Raw genomic sequence first — 17,804 nt, forward strand, 5'->3', positions numbered from 1 at the left:
TTGGCTAGCTTAAAAGGCTAGTGCTGTTGCATAGCTTCTTAATGATTAGGATGATGATAGAAGGGACGATCAGGCCTCGAAATGTGGGAGTGGGGTTGATTCTACTACAATGGGTATGTAGCTGTGATTAGCCCCGCAAATTTCTGAGCATTGTCCGTAAAAAATCCCAGGCCGGGTGGTAATGAATGAAGTTTGGTTTAGTCGGCCTGGGATTGCGTCTGTTTTAACTCCGAGCGTTGGGACTGCTCAGGAGTGGAGTACGTCTCCTGCAGTAATGATCACGCGGATGGGGGATTCTATTGGGATAACTACGCGGTGGTCAACTTCTAGCAGTCGGAAGTGGCCGTTGGGTAAGTCTGGGGTGGGCACTATGTAGGAGTCGAATGATAGGTCTTTGAAGTCTGTGTATTCGTAGCTTCAGTATCATTGGTGGCCGATGGCTTTTAGGGTGAGGTCTGGTTCGTCGATTTTGTCCATTATGTAGAGGATTTGTAGGGATGGGAGGGCGAGGAGTACCAGGACGATAGCAGGTAGGATTGTCCAGATCAGCTCTACTTCTTGGGCGTCTACAGCATTGGACGAGAGTTTTTCTGTTAGTATGTGGGCTAAAAGGTAGAGAACTAGGCTGCAGATAGCTAGGGCAACGATTAGGGCGTGGTCGTGGAATTCAACGAGTTCTTCTATGATGGGTGATGAGGCGTCTTGGAATCCTAGTTGGGAGTGGTTGGCCACATGAGATGTACAGGATTTTTACCTGTGATTTAGTCTTGACAAGGCTATGTAATTGGTTTACTAACGTCTCATAAGAAAGAAGCATGAGCGGTTAACCTCCTGGGAGACCCAGAAAACTTCACCCCAGCAAACCCGCTAGTAACCCCACCACACATCAAGCCAGAATGATACTTCCTATTCGCCTACGCCATCCTACGTTCAATCCCAAATAAACTAGGAGGCGTATTAGCACTGGCCGCCTCCGTACTGATCCTATTCCTAATCCCATTCCTGCACAAATCAAAACAACGAGCAATAACATTCCGACCACTCTCCCAGCTCCTATTCTGAGTACTAGTCGCCGACCTCCTCGTCCTAACATGAGTAGGAAGCCAACCCGTCGAACACCCATTCATCATCATCGGCCAACTCGCTTCAATCGCCTACTTCACTATCCTCCTATTTCTCCTCCCCGCCGCAAGCGCCCTAGAAAACAAAATACTCAACTGCTAAATACTCTAATAGTTTATAAAAACATTGGTCTTGTAAACCAAAGATTGAAGACTTACCACTTCTTAGAGTACCCCAAACTCAGAAAAAAAGGACTCAAACCTTTATCTCCAGCTCCCAAAGCTGGCATTTTCAATAAACTATTCTCTGACCCTAACCCCTAAACCGCCCGAATAGCACCCCGCGACAACCCCCGCACAAGCTCCAATACAACAAACAAAGTCAACAACAGCCCCCAACCCGCCACTAAAAACATCCCTGCCCCATGTGAATAAAACATGGAAACTCCACTAAAATCCGACCGAACAACAAACACCCCAACATTATTCACAGTAGAAACCCCGAACTTCCAAGCCCCCATAAACCCCCCAAACACCAACCCCCCAAAAACAATTGCCACAAACGCTACTGCACATCCAATCACCCGTCAATCCCCCCAAGCCCCAGGGAAAGGCTCCGCTGCTAAAGCTACTGAATAAACAAACACCGCCAGCATACCCCCCAAATACACCATAAACAGCACTAAAGCCACGAACGAAACCCCAAGGCCCAGCAACCACCCGCACCCCGCCACAGACGCTAACACCAAACCAACAACCCCATAATACGGCGAAGGATTCGACGCCACACCCAAAACACCCACCGCAAAGCAAATCCCTAAAAAAACCATAAAATAAGTCATTATTCCTGCCCGGACACTACCCGAGGCCTGCGGCTCGAAAAGCCGCCATTGTTCTCAACTACAGGAACTAACCGCAAGCCCCCAATAATTCTACCCCATCTATGCCATTATGCTTAACCCCCCCCCCCTCCCCCCCCGAGGCGGGGGTATTTGGTTATGCATATTCGTGCATAAATTTATATACCCCATATACATACATACTATAGTACCAGTAATATACATTATATACGGACTATCTTATAAGCAGGTGCTAAACCCATACATGTACACGGCCATTAAACCCTTAAACACACTCCTACCAAACCACCCGGCATGAATGTTCTAGGACCATACCCCACAACACCCAATACAACTCCACTCAAGCGCATAACAAGACCCCATTTTAATGAATGCTCACAGGACATGCTCCAACAACAACTCTCCACCACATATCTCATGCAGTTCGTATCAGACGGATTTATTAATCGTACTCCTCACGTGAAATCAGCAACCCGTTGCACATAATGTCCGGTATGACTAGCTTCAGGCCCATACGTTCCCCCTAAACCCCTCGCCCTCCTCACATTTTTGCGCCTCTGGTTCCTCGGTCAGGGCCATCCATTGGGTTCACTCACCCCTCCTTGCCCTTCAAAGTGGCATCTGTGAGTACTTTCACCTTCTCAATGCGTAATCGCGGCATGTTCCAGCTTTTTGGCGCCTCTGGTTCCTCTTATTTTTTCCGGGGTTACCTCACAGGTGGCTATTCCCAGTGATCTCGGGGGTCCCACAATCTAAGCCTGGACACACCTGCCTCACGGCCTATCCTATATTTCAAGGGTCCCTCGATGAGACGGTTGGCGTATATGGGGAATCATCCTGACACTGATGCACTTTGACCACATTCAGTTAATGTTACCTCCACCCTCCGGGTTAAATGGGGCTATTGGATGAATGCTCGTTGGACATAGCACAAAACAACAAATCATTAAGCGCAACCCCTGCGCTTCACAAACTAAACCAGTAAACTTTCGCTAACCACCATGTAGCATAAACCTTCATCGCCCAATCCCAGCAAACTACCTCTAAAACTCCATTAATCATCCCTTCCATGACATCATCGGAACGATGTATATATACACACAAACACATACAAAATAACTTAAACTTATTAGAGAAACTCCAGTACTAAAAATAGTAAACACAAGCAATAATTTCATATACTTCACTCTCACTCACCACTCAACTATCAGCTAACCACACCCCCGTCCACATAGCTTAACACAAAGCATGGCACTGAAGTTGCCAAGATGGCATAAAACATGCCTGCGGACAAAAGACTTAGTCCTAACCTTACGGTTGGTTTTTGCTAAATATATACATGCAAGTATCCGCGCCCCAGTGTAAACGCCCTCGACCACCTACCCCCATACAGGCCTTGAGGAGCGGGTATCAGGCACACCCAAGTAGTAGCCCAAGACGCCTCGCTAAGCCACGCCCCCACGGGTATTCAGCAGTAATTAACATTAAGCAATGAGTGCAAACTTGACTTAGTTATAGCAACAGCCTAACTTCAAGGGTTGGTAAATCTTGTGCCAGCCACCGCGGTCATACAAGAAACCCAAATCAACCGTCCTATTGACACGGCGTAAAGAGTGGTAAAATGCCTATCCTAGCTAACTAAGATCAAAATGCAACTGAGCTGTCATAAGCCCAAGATGCACCTAAACACACCATTAAGATGATCTTAGGAACTAACGACTGATTTAAACCCACGAAAGCCAGGGCCCAAACTGGGATTAGATACCCCACTATGCCTGGCCCTAAATCTTGATACTTACTTTACCGAAGTATCCGCCAGAGAACTACGAGCACAAACGCTTAAAACTCTAAGGACTTGGCGGTGCCCCAAACCCACCTAGAGGAGCCTGTTCTACAATCGATAATCCCCGATTAACCCAACCACCCCTTGCCAACACAGCCTACATACCGCCGTCGCCAGCCCACCTCGAATGAGAGCACAACAGTGGACACAATAGCACCCCGCTAATAAGACAGGTCAAGGTATAGCCTATGGAGTGGAAGAAATGGGCTACATTCCCCATTCATAGGGCACACGGAAAGAAGCGTGAAACCACTTCTGGAAGGCGGATTTAGCAGTAAAGTGGGACAATAGAGCCTACTTTAAGCCGGCCCTGGGGCACGTACATACCGCCCGTCACCCTCCTCAAAAGCCACATCCCACATAACTAATACCATAAATACGCTGAAGATGAGGTAAGTCGTAACAAGGTAAGTGTACCGGAAGGTGTACTTAGAATATCAAGACGTAGCTATAACACCAAAGCACTCAGCTTACACCTGAAAGATATCTACTAGACCGGATCGTCTTGAAGCCCCCCCTCTAGCTCAACCACACAAATAGTACACCAAAACTAAAGAATTTACTAAACTAATTAAACTAAAGCATTTTACAGTCTTAGTATAGGCGATAGAAAAGACACTTAGACGCGATAGAGACCCCAGTACCGTAAGGGAAAGATGAAATAGCAGTGAAACAATCAAAGCGACAGACAGCAAAGATCAACCCTTGTACCTTTTGCATCATGGTTTAGCGAGAACAACCAAGCAAAGTGAACTAAAGTTTGCCCCCCCGAAACCCAAGCGAGCTACTTTCAAGCAGTTAAAGAGAGCGAACCCGTCTCTGTTGCAAAAGAGTGGGATGACTTGTCAGTAGAGGTGAAAAGCCAACCGAGCTGGGTGATAGCTGGTTACCTGTGAAACGAATCTAAGTTCCCCCTTAATCCTCCCTACCGGACATCCTGAACCCTAATGAGATGATTAAGAGCTATTTAATGGAGGGACAGCTCCATTAAAAAAGGACACAACCTCGACTAGCGGATAATTCTTACTACTGATCCTACCGTGGGCCCTAAAGCAGCCATCAAAAAAGAGTGCGTCAAAGCTCCACCACCTAAAAATACCAAAATAAGATGATTCCCTTATCACAAACAGGTCAACCTATGAATATAGGAGAATTAATGCTAAAATAAGTAACTCAGGGCCACACCCCTCTAACGGCGCAAGCTTACATAGAAACATTATTAACAGACCTAGACAGATACAAAAACCCCTACAAGACCACGTATTAACTAACCCTGTTAACCCGACTCAGGAGCGCCTATAAGAGCGATTAAAATCTGTGAAAGGAACTCGGCAAATTAATAAGGCCCGACTGTTTACCAAAAACATAGCCTTCAGCAAATTAAACAAGTATTGAAGGTGATGCCTGCCCGGTGACTTAGGTTTAACGGCCGCGGTATCCTAACCGTGCAAAGGTAGCGCAATCAATTGTCCCATAAATCGAGACTTGTATGAATGGCTAAACGAGGTCTTAACTGTCTCTCACAGATAATCAGTGAAATTGATCTCCCCGTGCAAAAGCGGGGATGTGAACATAAGACGAGAAGACCCTGTGGAACTTAAAAATCAACGACCACCGCGAATCCTCAATCAACCCCACTGGGGCCACTACCATCGCAGAGCCTGGTCGATATTTTTCGGTTGGGGCGACCTTGGAGGAGAACAAATCCTCCAAAAACAAGACCATACCTCTTTACCTAGAGCTACCCCTCAAAGTGCTAACAGTGACCAGACCCAATATAATTGATTAATGGACCAAGCTACCCCAGGGATAACAGCGCAATCCCCCTCAAGAGCCCATATCGACAGGGGGGTTTACGACCTCGATGTTGGATCAGGACATCCTAATGGTGCAGCCGCTATTAAGGGTTCGTTTGTTCAACGATTAACAGTCCTACGTGATCTGAGTTCAGACCGGAGCAATCCAGGTCGGTTTCTATCTATGACACACTCTCCCCAGTACGAAAGGACCGGGAAAGTGGGGCCAATACCACAAGCACGCCCCCCCCCCGCTCTAAGCAGTGAAACCAACTAAACCGTGAAGAGGGCCTTCCCCCACCACTTTCAATCCTAGAAAAGGACCAGCTAGAGTGGCAGAGCCCGGCAAGTGCAGAAGGCTTAAGCCCTTTCCCCAGAGGTTCAAATCCTCTCCCTAGCTTCACCCATGATTCAAATAACAACACTAAGCTGCCTCGTTATATCCCTCCTATACATCATCCCAATCCTGATTGCCGTAGCCTTCCTAACCCTAGTAGAACGGAAAATCCTAAGCTACATACAATCCCGCAAAGGCCCTAACGTTGTCGGGCCTTTTGGCCTACTTCAACCATTTGCGGACGGACTGAAACTATTTACCAAAGAGCCCATCCGACCCTCTACCTCTTCCCCACTTCTATTCATTCTGATACCAATACTAGCCCTTGTCCTAGCCCTCACCACTTGAGCACCACTACCACTCCCATTTCCCCTAGCAGATCTAAACCTCGGAGTTCTCTTCCTAATAGCCATGTCAAGCCTAGCCGTCTACTCAGTCCTATGATCAGGCTGAGCCTCGAACTCAAAATACGCACTAATCGGAGCCCTACGGGCAGTACCACAGACCATTTCATACGAAGTGACACTGGCCATAATCCTGCTATCAATAATCATACTAAGCGGAAGCTACACACTCAGCTCCTTTGCCATCGCACAGGAGCCTCTATGCTTCATTTTCTCCTCATGACCCCTAGCAATAATATGATACGTATCCACCCTAGCAGAGACAAACCGAGCTCCTTTTGACCTCACAGAGGGTGAATCTGAGCTAGTCTCAGGGTTTAACGTTGAATACGCCGCAGGACCCTTCGCCTTATTCTTCCTAGCTGAATATGCGAACATTATGCTAATAAATACACTTACAGCCATCATATTCCTAAACCCAAGCGCCCTAGGGCCACCCACAGAACTATTCCCTGTCATCCTAGCCACAAAAGTCCTCCTACTATCTTCTGGTTTCTTATGGGTCCGAGCTTCATACCCACGATTCCGATATGACCAACTAATGCACCTACTATGAAAAAACTTCCTACCCCTCACACTAGCTCTGTGCCTCTGACACATCAGCATACCTATCTGCTATGCAGGCCTACCTCCTTACATAAGGAAATGTGCCTGAACTACAAAGGGTCACTATGATAAAGTGAACATAGAGGTATAACAGCCCTCTCATTTCCTGTTGACCTTAGAAAAGTAGGAATTGAACCCACACAAGAGAAATCAAAATTCTCCATACTTTCCTTATATTATTTTCTAGTAGAGTCAGCTAATCAAGCTATCGGGCCCATACCCCGAAAATGATGGTTTAACCCCCTCCTCTACTAATGAACCCTTACGCGACCCCAATCATAACCTTCAGCCTCATCTTGGGCACCACAATCACAATTTCCAGCAACCACTGAGTTCTGGCCTGGACAGGACTGGAGATCAACGCACTAGCCATCATTCCCCTAATTGCCAAATCCCACCACCCACGAGCAGTAGAAGCCGCAACGAAATACTTCCTAACCCAAGCAGCTGCTTCCGCCCTGGTCCTATTCTCTAGCATAACCAATGCCTGAGTCACCGGCCAATGAGACATCACACAAATAAACCACCCAACCTCCTGTCTACTACTGACAGCAGCAATCGCTATTAAACTGGGCCTAGTGCCATTTCACTTCTGATTCCCAGAAGTACTACAAGGATCGCCACTAATAACAGCCCTGCTACTCTCGACCCTCATAAAATTCCCCCCACTAACCCTGCTCCTACTAACATCCAAATCCCTCGACCCAGCTCTACTCACCGCCATGGCCCTAGCCTCAACAGCACTGGGAGGCTGAATAGGACTGAACCAAACACAAACACGCAAAATCCTAGCCTTCTCGTCCATCTCCCACTTAGGCTGAATCGCCATCATCCTAGTTTACAGCCCCAAATTGGCCTTACTTACCTTCTACCTATACACAATCATAACATCAGCCGTATTCCTAGCCCTTAACAAAATCAAAGCCCTTAACCTATCCATGATCACAACCTCATGAACAAAAACCCCAGTGCTAAACGCCACCCTAATACTAGTACTTTTATCCCTAGCAGGCCTCCCCCCATTAACAGGCTTTATACCAAAGTGACTTATCATCCAAGAACTAACTAAACAGGAAATAACACCAGCAGCCATGGCAATTGCCATGCTATCACTGCTCAGCCTCTTCTTCTACCTACGCCTCGCATACCACTCAACAATTACCCTTCCCCCCAACTCCTCTAACCACATAAAACAATGATACACTAGCAAAGCCCCAAGCACACCTACTGCGGTCCTTGCCTCACTATCAATCCTCTTACTTCCCCTGTCCCCAATAATACATGCCATTGTCTAGAAACTTAGGATAACACCCCAAACCGAAGGCCTTCAAAGCCTTAAATAAGAGTTAAACCCTCTTAGTTTCTGCACATTAAGACTTACAGAATATTAACCTGTATCTTCTGAATGCAAGTCAGACGCTTTAATTAAGCTGAAGCCTCCCTAGACAGATGGGCTTCGATCCCACAAAACTCTAGTTAACAGCTAAATGCCTAAACCAATTGGCTTCTGCCTACAAAGACCCTGACGCACCCTAGTGCGCATCGATGAGCTTGCAACTCAACATGAATTTCACTACAGAGCCGATAAGAAGAGGAATTAAACCTCTGTAAAAAGGACTACAGCCTAACGCTTCAACACTCAGCCATCTTACCCGTCACCTTCATCAACCGATGACTATTTTCCACTAACCATAAGGATATTGGCACCCTGTACCTCATCTTCGGGGCATGAGCAGGAATAGTCGGCACCGCACTCAGCCTATTAATCCGCGCAGAACTAGGACAACCAGGAACTCTCCTAGGCGACGACCAAATTTACAATGTAATCGTTACCGCTCACGCCTTTGTAATAAGCTTCTTTATAGTCATACCCATCATGATCGGAGGATTCGGCAACTGATTAGTCCCCCTCATAATCGGTGCCCCCGACATAGCATTCCCACGAATAAACAACATAAGCTTTTGACTCCTCCCCCCATCATTCCTCCTCCTACTAGCCTCATCCACTGTAGAAGCTGGCGCCGGCACAGGCTGAACTGTCTACCCTCCCCTAGCAGGTGACCTTGCCCACGCCGGAGCTTCAGTAGACCTGGCTATCTTCTCACTCCACTTAGCCGGTATCTCCTCCATCCTTGGGGCCATCAACTTTATCACCACAGCCATCAACATAAAACCCCCCGCACTCTCACAATACCAAACCCCACTATTTGTCTGATCCGTACTAATTACCGCCATCCTACTCCTTCTATCACTCCCCGTACTCGCCGCCGGTATTACAATATTACTAACTGATCGAAACCTAAACACCACATTCTTCGACCCCGCTGGAGGAGGAGACCCAATCCTGTACCAACACCTATTCTGATTCTTCGGACACCCAGAAGTCTATATTCTGATCCTACCGGGGTTCGGAATCATCTCACACGTAGTCACGTACTACTCAGGCAAAAAGGAGCCCTTCGGCTACATGGGAATAGTCTGAGCCATACTATCCATCGGCTTCCTAGGATTCATTGTCTGAGCTCACCACATGTTTACAGTAGGAATAGACGTTGATACCCGAGCCTACTTTACATCAGCCACTATAATCATTGCCATCCCTACCGGAATCAAAGTATTTAGCTGACTAGCCACCCTGCACGGAGGAACAATCAAATGAGACCCCCCCCCAATACTATGAGCTCTAGGATTTATCTTCCTATTTACCATCGGAGGATTAACAGGAATCGTTCTTGCAAACTCTTCCCTAGACATCGCCCTGCACGACACGTACTACGTAGTTGCCCACTTCCACTACGTCCTATCCATAGGCGCCGTCTTTGCCATTCTAGCAGGATTTACTCACTGATTCCCACTACTCACTGGGTTTACCCTACACCAAACATGAGCAAAAGCCCACTTCGGGGTAATATTTACAGGAGTAAACCTAACGTTCTTCCCCCAGCACTTCCTAGGCCTAGCAGGAATACCCCGACGATACTCGGACTATCCCGACGCCTACACACTATGAAACACCATTTCCTCCTAGTCCTAGGACTTAGAGAAACTCCAGTACTAAAAATAGTAAACACAAGCAATAATTTCATATACTTCACTCTCACTCACCACTCAACTATCAGCTAACCACACCCCCGTCCACATAGCTTAACACAAAGCATGGCACTGAAGTTGCCAAGATGGCATAAAACATGCCTGCGGACAAAAGACTTAGTCCTAACCTTACGGTTGGTTTTTGCTAAATATATACATGCAAGTATCCGCGCCCCAGTGTAAACGCCCTCGACCACCTACCCCCATACAGGCCTTGAGGAGCGGGTATCAGGCACACCCAAGTAGTAGCCCAAGACGCCTCGCTAAGCCACGCCCCCACGGGTATTCAGCAGTAATTAACATTAAGCAATGAGTGCAAACTTGACTTAGTTATAGCAACAGCCTAACTTCAAGGGTTGGTAAATCTTGTGCCAGCCACCGCGGTCATACAAGAAACCCAAATCAACCGTCCTATTGACACGGCGTAAAGAGTGGTAAAATGCCTATCCTAGCTAACTAAGATCAAAATGCAACTGAGCTGTCATAAGCCCAAGATGCACCTAAACACACCATTAAGATGATCTTAGGAACTAACGACTGATTTAAACCCACGAAAGCCAGGGCCCAAACTGGGATTAGATACCCCACTATGCCTGGCCCTAAATCTTGATACTTACTTTACCGAAGTATCCGCCAGAGAACTACGAGCACAAACGCTTAAAACTCTAAGGACTTGGCGGTGCCCCAAACCCACCTAGAGGAGCCTGTTCTACAATCGATAATCCCCGATTAACCCAACCACCCCTTGCCAACACAGCCTACATACCGCCGTCGCCAGCCCACCTCGAATGAGAGCACAACAGTGGACACAATAGCACCCCGCTAATAAGACAGGTCAAGGTATAGCCTATGGAGTGGAAGAAATGGGCTACATTCCCCATTCATAGGGCACACGGAAAGAAGCGTGAAACCACTTCTGGAAGGCGGATTTAGCAGTAAAGTGGGACAATAGAGCCTACTTTAAGCCGGCCCTGGGGCACGTACATACCGCCCGTCACCCTCCTCAAAAGCCACATCCCACATAACTAATACCATAAATACGCTGAAGATGAGGTAAGTCGTAACAAGGTAAGTGTACCGGAAGGTGTACTTAGAATATCAAGACGTAGCTATAACACCAAAGCACTCAGCTTACACCTGAAAGATATCTACTAGACCGGATCGTCTTGAAGCCCCCCCTCTAGCTCAACCACACAAATAGTACACCAAAACTAAAGAATTTACTAAACTAATTAAACTAAAGCATTTTACAGTCTTAGTATAGGCGATAGAAAAGACACTTAGACGCGATAGAGACCCCAGTACCGTAAGGGAAAGATGAAATAGCAGTGAAACAATCAAAGCGACAGACAGCAAAGATCAACCCTTGTACCTTTTGCATCATGGTTTAGCGAGAACAACCAAGCAAAGTGAACTAAAGTTTGCCCCCCCGAAACCCAAGCGAGCTACTTTCAAGCAGTTAAAGAGAGCGAACCCGTCTCTGTTGCAAAAGAGTGGGATGACTTGTCAGTAGAGGTGAAAAGCCAACCGAGCTGGGTGATAGCTGGTTACCTGTGAAACGAATCTAAGTTCCCCCTTAATCCTCCCTACCGGACATCCTGAACCCTAATGAGATGATTAAGAGCTATTTAATGGAGGGACAGCTCCATTAAAAAAGGACACAACCTCGACTAGCGGATAATTCTTACTACTGATCCTACCGTGGGCCCTAAAGCAGCCATCAAAAAAGAGTGCGTCAAAGCTCCACCACCTAAAAATACCAAAATAAGATGATTCCCTTATCACAAACAGGTCAACCTATGAATATAGGAGAATTAATGCTAAAATAAGTAACTCAGGGCCACACCCCTCTAACGGCGCAAGCTTACATAGAAACATTATTAACAGACCTAGACAGATACAAAAACCCCTACAAGACCACGTATTAACTAACCCTGTTAACCCGACTCAGGAGCGCCTATAAGAGCGATTAAAATCTGTGAAAGGAACTCGGCAAATTAATAAGGCCCGACTGTTTACCAAAAACATAGCCTTCAGCAAATTAAACAAGTATTGAAGGTGATGCCTGCCCGGTGACTTAGGTTTAACGGCCGCGGTATCCTAACCGTGCAAAGGTAGCGCAATCAATTGTCCCATAAATCGAGACTTGTATGAATGGCTAAACGAGGTCTTAACTGTCTCTCACAGATAATCAGTGAAATTGATCTCCCCGTGCAAAAGCGGGGATGTGAACATAAGACGAGAAGACCCTGTGGAACTTAAAAATCAACGACCACCGCGAATCCTCAATCAACCCCACTGGGGCCACTACCATCGCAGAGCCTGGTCGATATTTTTCGGTTGGGGCGACCTTGGAGGAGAACAAATCCTCCAAAAACAAGACCATACCTCTTTACCTAGAGCTACCCCTCAAAGTGCTAACAGTGACCAGACCCAATATAATTGATTAATGGACCAAGCTACCCCAGGGATAACAGCGCAATCCCCCTCAAGAGCCCATATCGACAGGGGGGTTTACGACCTCGATGTTGGATCAGGACATCCTAATGGTGCAGCCGCTATTAAGGGTTCGTTTGTTCAACGATTAACAGTCCTACGTGATCTGAGTTCAGACCGGAGCAATCCAGGTCGGTTTCTATCTATGACACACTCTCCCCAGTACGAAAGGACCGGGAAAGTGGGGCCAATACCACAAGCACGCCCCCCCCCTCTAAGCAGTGAAACCAACTAAACCGTGAAGAGGGCCTTCCCCCACCACTTTCAATCCTAGAAAAGGACCAGCTAGAGTGGCAGAGCCCGGCAAGTGCAGAAGGCTTAAGCCCTTTCCCCAGAGGTTCAAATCCTCTCCCTAGCTTCACCCATGATTCAAATAACAACACTAAGCTGCCTCATTATATCCCTCCTATACATCATCCCAATCCTGATTGCCGTAGCCTTCCTAACCCTAGTAGAACGGAAAATCCTAAGCTACATACAATCCCGCAAAGGCCCTAACGTTGTCGGGCCTTTTGGCCTACTTCAACCATTTGCGGACGGACTGAAACTATTTACCAAAGAGCCCATCCGACCCTCTACCTCTTCCCCACTTCTATTCATTCTGATACCAATACTAGCCCTTGTCCTAGCCCTCACCACTTGAGCACCACTACCACTCCCATTTCCCCTAGCAGATCTAAACCTCGGAGTTCTCTTCCTAATAGCCATGTCAAGCCTAGCCGTCTACTCAGTCCTATGATCAGGCTGAGCCTCGAACTCAAAATACGCACTAATCGGAGCCCTACGGGCAGTAGCACAGACCATTTCATACGAAGTGACACTGGCCATAATCCTGCTATCAATAATCATACTAAGCGGAAGCTACACACTCAGCTCCTTTGCCGTCGCACAGGAGCCTCTATACTTCATTTTCTCCTCATGACCCCTAGCAATAATATGATACGTATCCACCCTAGCAGAGACAAACCGAGCTCCTTTTGACCTCACAGAGGGCGAATCTGAGCTAGTCTCAGGGTTTAACGTTGAATACGCCGCAGGACCCTTCGCCTTATTCTTCCTAGCTGAATATGCGAACATTATGCTAATAAATACACTTACAGCCATCATATTCCTAAACCCAAGCGCCCTAGGGCCACCCACAGAACTATTCCCCGTCATCCTAGCCACAAAAGTCCTCCTACTATCTTCTGGTTTCTTATGGGTCCGAGCTTCATACCCACGATTCCGATATGACCAACTAATGCACCTACTATGAAAAAACTTCCTACCCCTCACACTAGCTCTGTGCCTCTGACACATCAGCATACCTATCTGCTATGCAGGCCTACCTCCTTACATAAGGAAATGTGCCTGAACTACAAAGGGTCACTATGATAAAGTGAACATAGAGGTATAACAGCCCTCTCATTTCCTGTTGACCTTAGAAAAGTAGGAATTGAACCCACACAAGAGAAATCAAAATTCTCCATACTTCCCTTATATTATTTTCTAGTAGAGTCAGCTAATCAAGCTATCGGGCCCATACCCCGAAAATGATGGTTTAACCCCCTCCTCTACTAATGAACCCTTACGCGACCCCAATCATAACCTTCAGCCTCATCTTGGGCACCACAATCACAATTTCCAGCAACCACTGAGTTCTGGCCTGGACAGGACTGGAGATCAACGCACTAGCCATCATTCCCCTAATTGCCAAATCCCACCACCCACGAGCAGTAGAAGCCGCAACGAAATACTTCCTAACCCAAGCAGCTGCTTCCGCCCTGGTCCTATTCTCTAGCATAACCAATGCCTGAGTCACCGGCCAATGAGACATCACACAAATAAACCACCCAACCTCCTGTCTACTACTGACAGCAGCAATCGCTATTAAACTGGGCCTAGTGCCATTTCACTTCTGATTCCCAGAAGTACTACAAGGATCGCCACTAATAACAGCCCTGCTACTCTCGACCCTCATAAAATTCCCCCCACTAACCCTGCTCCTACTAACATCCAAATCCCTCGACCCAGCTCTACTCACCGCCATGACCCTAGCCTCAACAGCACTAGGAGGCTGAATAGGACTGAACCAAACACAAACACGCAAAATCCTAGCCTTCTCGTCCATCTCCCACTTAGGCTGAATCGCCATCATCCTAGTTTACAGCCCCAAATTGGCCTTACTTACCTTCTACCTATACACAATCATAACATCAGCCGTATTCCTAGCCCTTAACAAAATCAAAGCCCTTAACCTATCCATGATCACAACCTCATGAACAAAAACCCCAGTGCTAAACGCCACCCTAATACTAGTACTTTTATCCCTAGCAGGCCTCCCCCCATTAACAGGCTTTATACCAAAGTGACTTATCATCCAAGAACTAACTAAACAGGAAATAACACCAGCAGCCATGGCAATTGCCATGCTATCACTGCTCAGCCTCTTCTTCTACCTACGCCTCGCATACCACTCAACAATTACCCTTCCCCCCAACTCCTCTAACCACATAAAACAATGATACACTAGCAAAGCCCCAAGCACACCTACTGCGGTCCTTGCCTCACTATCAATCCTCTTACTTCCCCTGTCCCCAATAATACATGCCATTGTCTAGAAACTTAGGATAACACCCCAAACCGAAGGCCTTCAAAGCCTTAAATAAGAGTTAAACCCTCTTAGTTTCTGCACATTAAGACTTACAGAATATTAACCTGTATCTTCTGAATGCAAGTCAGACGCTTTAATTAAGCTAAAGCCTCCCTAGACAGATGGGCTTCGATCCCACAAAACTCTAGTTAACAGCTAAATGCCTAAACCAATTGGCTTCTGCCTACAAAGACCCTGACGCACCCTAGTGCGCATCGATGAGCTTGCAACTCAACATGAATTTCACTACAGAGCCGATAAGAAGAGGAATTAAACCTCTGTAAAAAGGACTACAGCCTAACGCTTCAACACTCAGCCATCTTACCCGTCACCTTCATCAACCGATGACTATTTTCCACTAACCATAAGGATATTGGCACCCTGTACCTCATCTTCGGGGCATGAGCAGGAATAGTCGGCACCGCACTCAGCCTATTAATCCGCGCAGAACTAGGACAACCAGGAACTCTCCTAGGCGACGACCAAATTTACAATGTAATCGTTACCGCTCACGCCTTTGTAATAAGCTTCTTTATAGTCATACCCATCATGATCGGAGGATTCGGCAACTGATTAGTCCCCCTCATAATCGGTGCCCCCGACATAGCATTCCCGCGAATAAACAACATAAGCTTTTGACTCCTCCCCCCATCATTCCTCCTCCTACTAGCCTCATCCACTGTAGAAGCTGGCGCCGGCACAGGCTGAACTGTCTACCCTCCCCTAGCAGGTGACCTTGCCCACGCCGGAGCTTCAGTAGACCTGGCTATCTTCTCACTCCACTTAGCCGGTATCTCCTCCATCCTTGGGGCCATCAACTTTATCACCACAGCCATCAACATAAAACCCCCCGCACTCTCACAATACCAAACCCCACTATTTGTCTGATCCGTACTAATTACCGCCATCCTACTCCTTCTATCACTCCCCGTACTCGCCGCCGGTATTACAATATTACTAACTGATTGAAACCTAAACACCACATTCTTCGACCCCGCTGGAGGAGGAGACCCAATCCTGTACCAACACCTATTCTGATTCTTCGGACACCCAGAAGTCTATATTCTGATCCTACCGGGGTTCGGAATCATCTCACACGTAGTCACGTACTACTCAGGCAAAAAGGAGCCCTTCGGCTACATGGGAATAGTCTGAGCCATACTATCCATCGGCTTCCTAGGATTCATCGTCTGAGCTCACCACATGTTTACAGTAGGAATAGACGTTGATACCCGAGCCTACTTTACATCAGCCACTATAATCATTGCCATCCCTACCGGAATCAAAGTATTTAGCTGACTAGCCACCCTGCACGGAGGAACAATCAAATGAGACCCCCCCAATACTATGAGCTCTAGGATTTATCTTCCTATTTACCATCGGAGGATTAACAGGAATCGTTCTTGCAAACTCTTCCCTAGACATCGCCCTGCACGACACGTACTACGTAGTTGCCCACTTCCACTACGTCCTATCCATAGGCGCCGTCTTTGCCATTCTAGCAGGATTTACTCACTGATTCCCACTACTCACTGGGTTTACCCTACACCAAACATGAGCAAAAGCCCACTTCGGGGTAATATTTACAGGAGTAAACCTAACGTTCTTCCCCCAGCACTTCCTAGGCCTAGCAGGAATACCCCGACGATACTCGGACTATCCCGACGCCTACACACTATGAAACACCATTTCCTCCATCGGCTCCCTAATCTCAATAGTAGCCGTAATCATACTAATATTCATCATCTGAGAAGCCTTTTCGGCCAAACGAAAAGTCCTACAACCAGAACTAACTACCACAAACGTTGAATGAATCCACGGCTGCCCTCCCCCATACCATACTTTCGAGGAACCGGCCTTCGTCCAAGTACAAGAAAGGAAGGAATCGAACCCTCACATGCTGGTTTCAAGCCAACTGCATTAACCGCTCATGCTTCTTTCTTATGAGACGTTAGTAAACCAATTACATAGCCTTGTCAAGACTAAATCACAGGTAAAAATCCTGTACATCTCATGTGGCCAACCACTCCCAACTAGGATTCCAAGACGCCTCATCACCCATCATAGAAGAACTCGTTGAATTCCACGACCACGCCCTAATCGTTGCCCTAGCTATCTGCAGCCTAGTTCTCTACCTTTTAGCCCACATACTAACAGAAAAACTCTCGTCCAATGCTGTAGACGCCCAAGAAGTAGAGCTGATCTGGACAATCCTACCTGCTATCGTCCTGGTACTCCTCGCCCTCCCATCCCTACAAATCCTCTACATAATGGACGAAATCGACGAACCAGACCTCACCCTAAAAGCCATCGGCCACCAATGATACTGAAGCTACGAATACACAGACTTCAAAGACCTATCATTCGACTCCTACATAGTGCCCACCCCAGACTTACCCAACGGCCACTTCCGACTGCTAGAAGTTGACCACCGCGTAGTTATCCCAATAGAATCCCCCATCCGCGTGATCATTACTGCAGGAGACGTACTCCACTCCTGAGCAGTCCCAACGCTCGGAGTTAAAACAGACGCAATCCCAGGCCGACTAAACCAAACTTCATTCATTACCACCCGGCCTGGGATTTTTTACGGACAATGCTCAGAAATTTGCGGGGCTAATCACAGCTACATACCCATTGTAGTAGAATCAACCCCACTCCCACATTTCGAGGCCTGAT

General features: G+C 47.1%; 2 long non-coding RNA genes across 2 annotated transcripts in view; one reads left to right on the forward strand and one right to left on the reverse strand.

Moving 5' to 3' along the window:
- LOC310893320 overlaps positions 1-1,227 on the reverse strand; it is a 56,446-nt gene extending 55,219 nt beyond the window's left edge. The window contains exon 1 of the long non-coding RNA XR_014578900.1: positions 829-1,227. This is a non-coding gene — a long non-coding RNA (uncharacterized lncRNA). The remainder of the gene's footprint in view (positions 1-828) is intronic.
- The window catches only part of LOC310893326, a 53,552-nt gene extending 40,775 nt beyond the window's left edge, over positions 1-12,777 (forward strand). The window contains exon 2 of the long non-coding RNA XR_014578906.1: positions 839-12,777. This is a non-coding gene — a long non-coding RNA (uncharacterized lncRNA). The remainder of the gene's footprint in view (positions 1-838) is intronic.
- The last annotated feature ends 5,027 nt before the right edge of the window (positions 12,778-17,804 follow it).

The sequence above is a fragment of the Anser anser genome (genome assembly GCF_964211835.1).
Source record: "Anser anser genome assembly, chromosome: 2".
In the NCBI taxonomy this organism is placed as follows: domain Eukaryota; kingdom Metazoa; phylum Chordata; class Aves; order Anseriformes; family Anatidae; genus Anser; species Anser anser.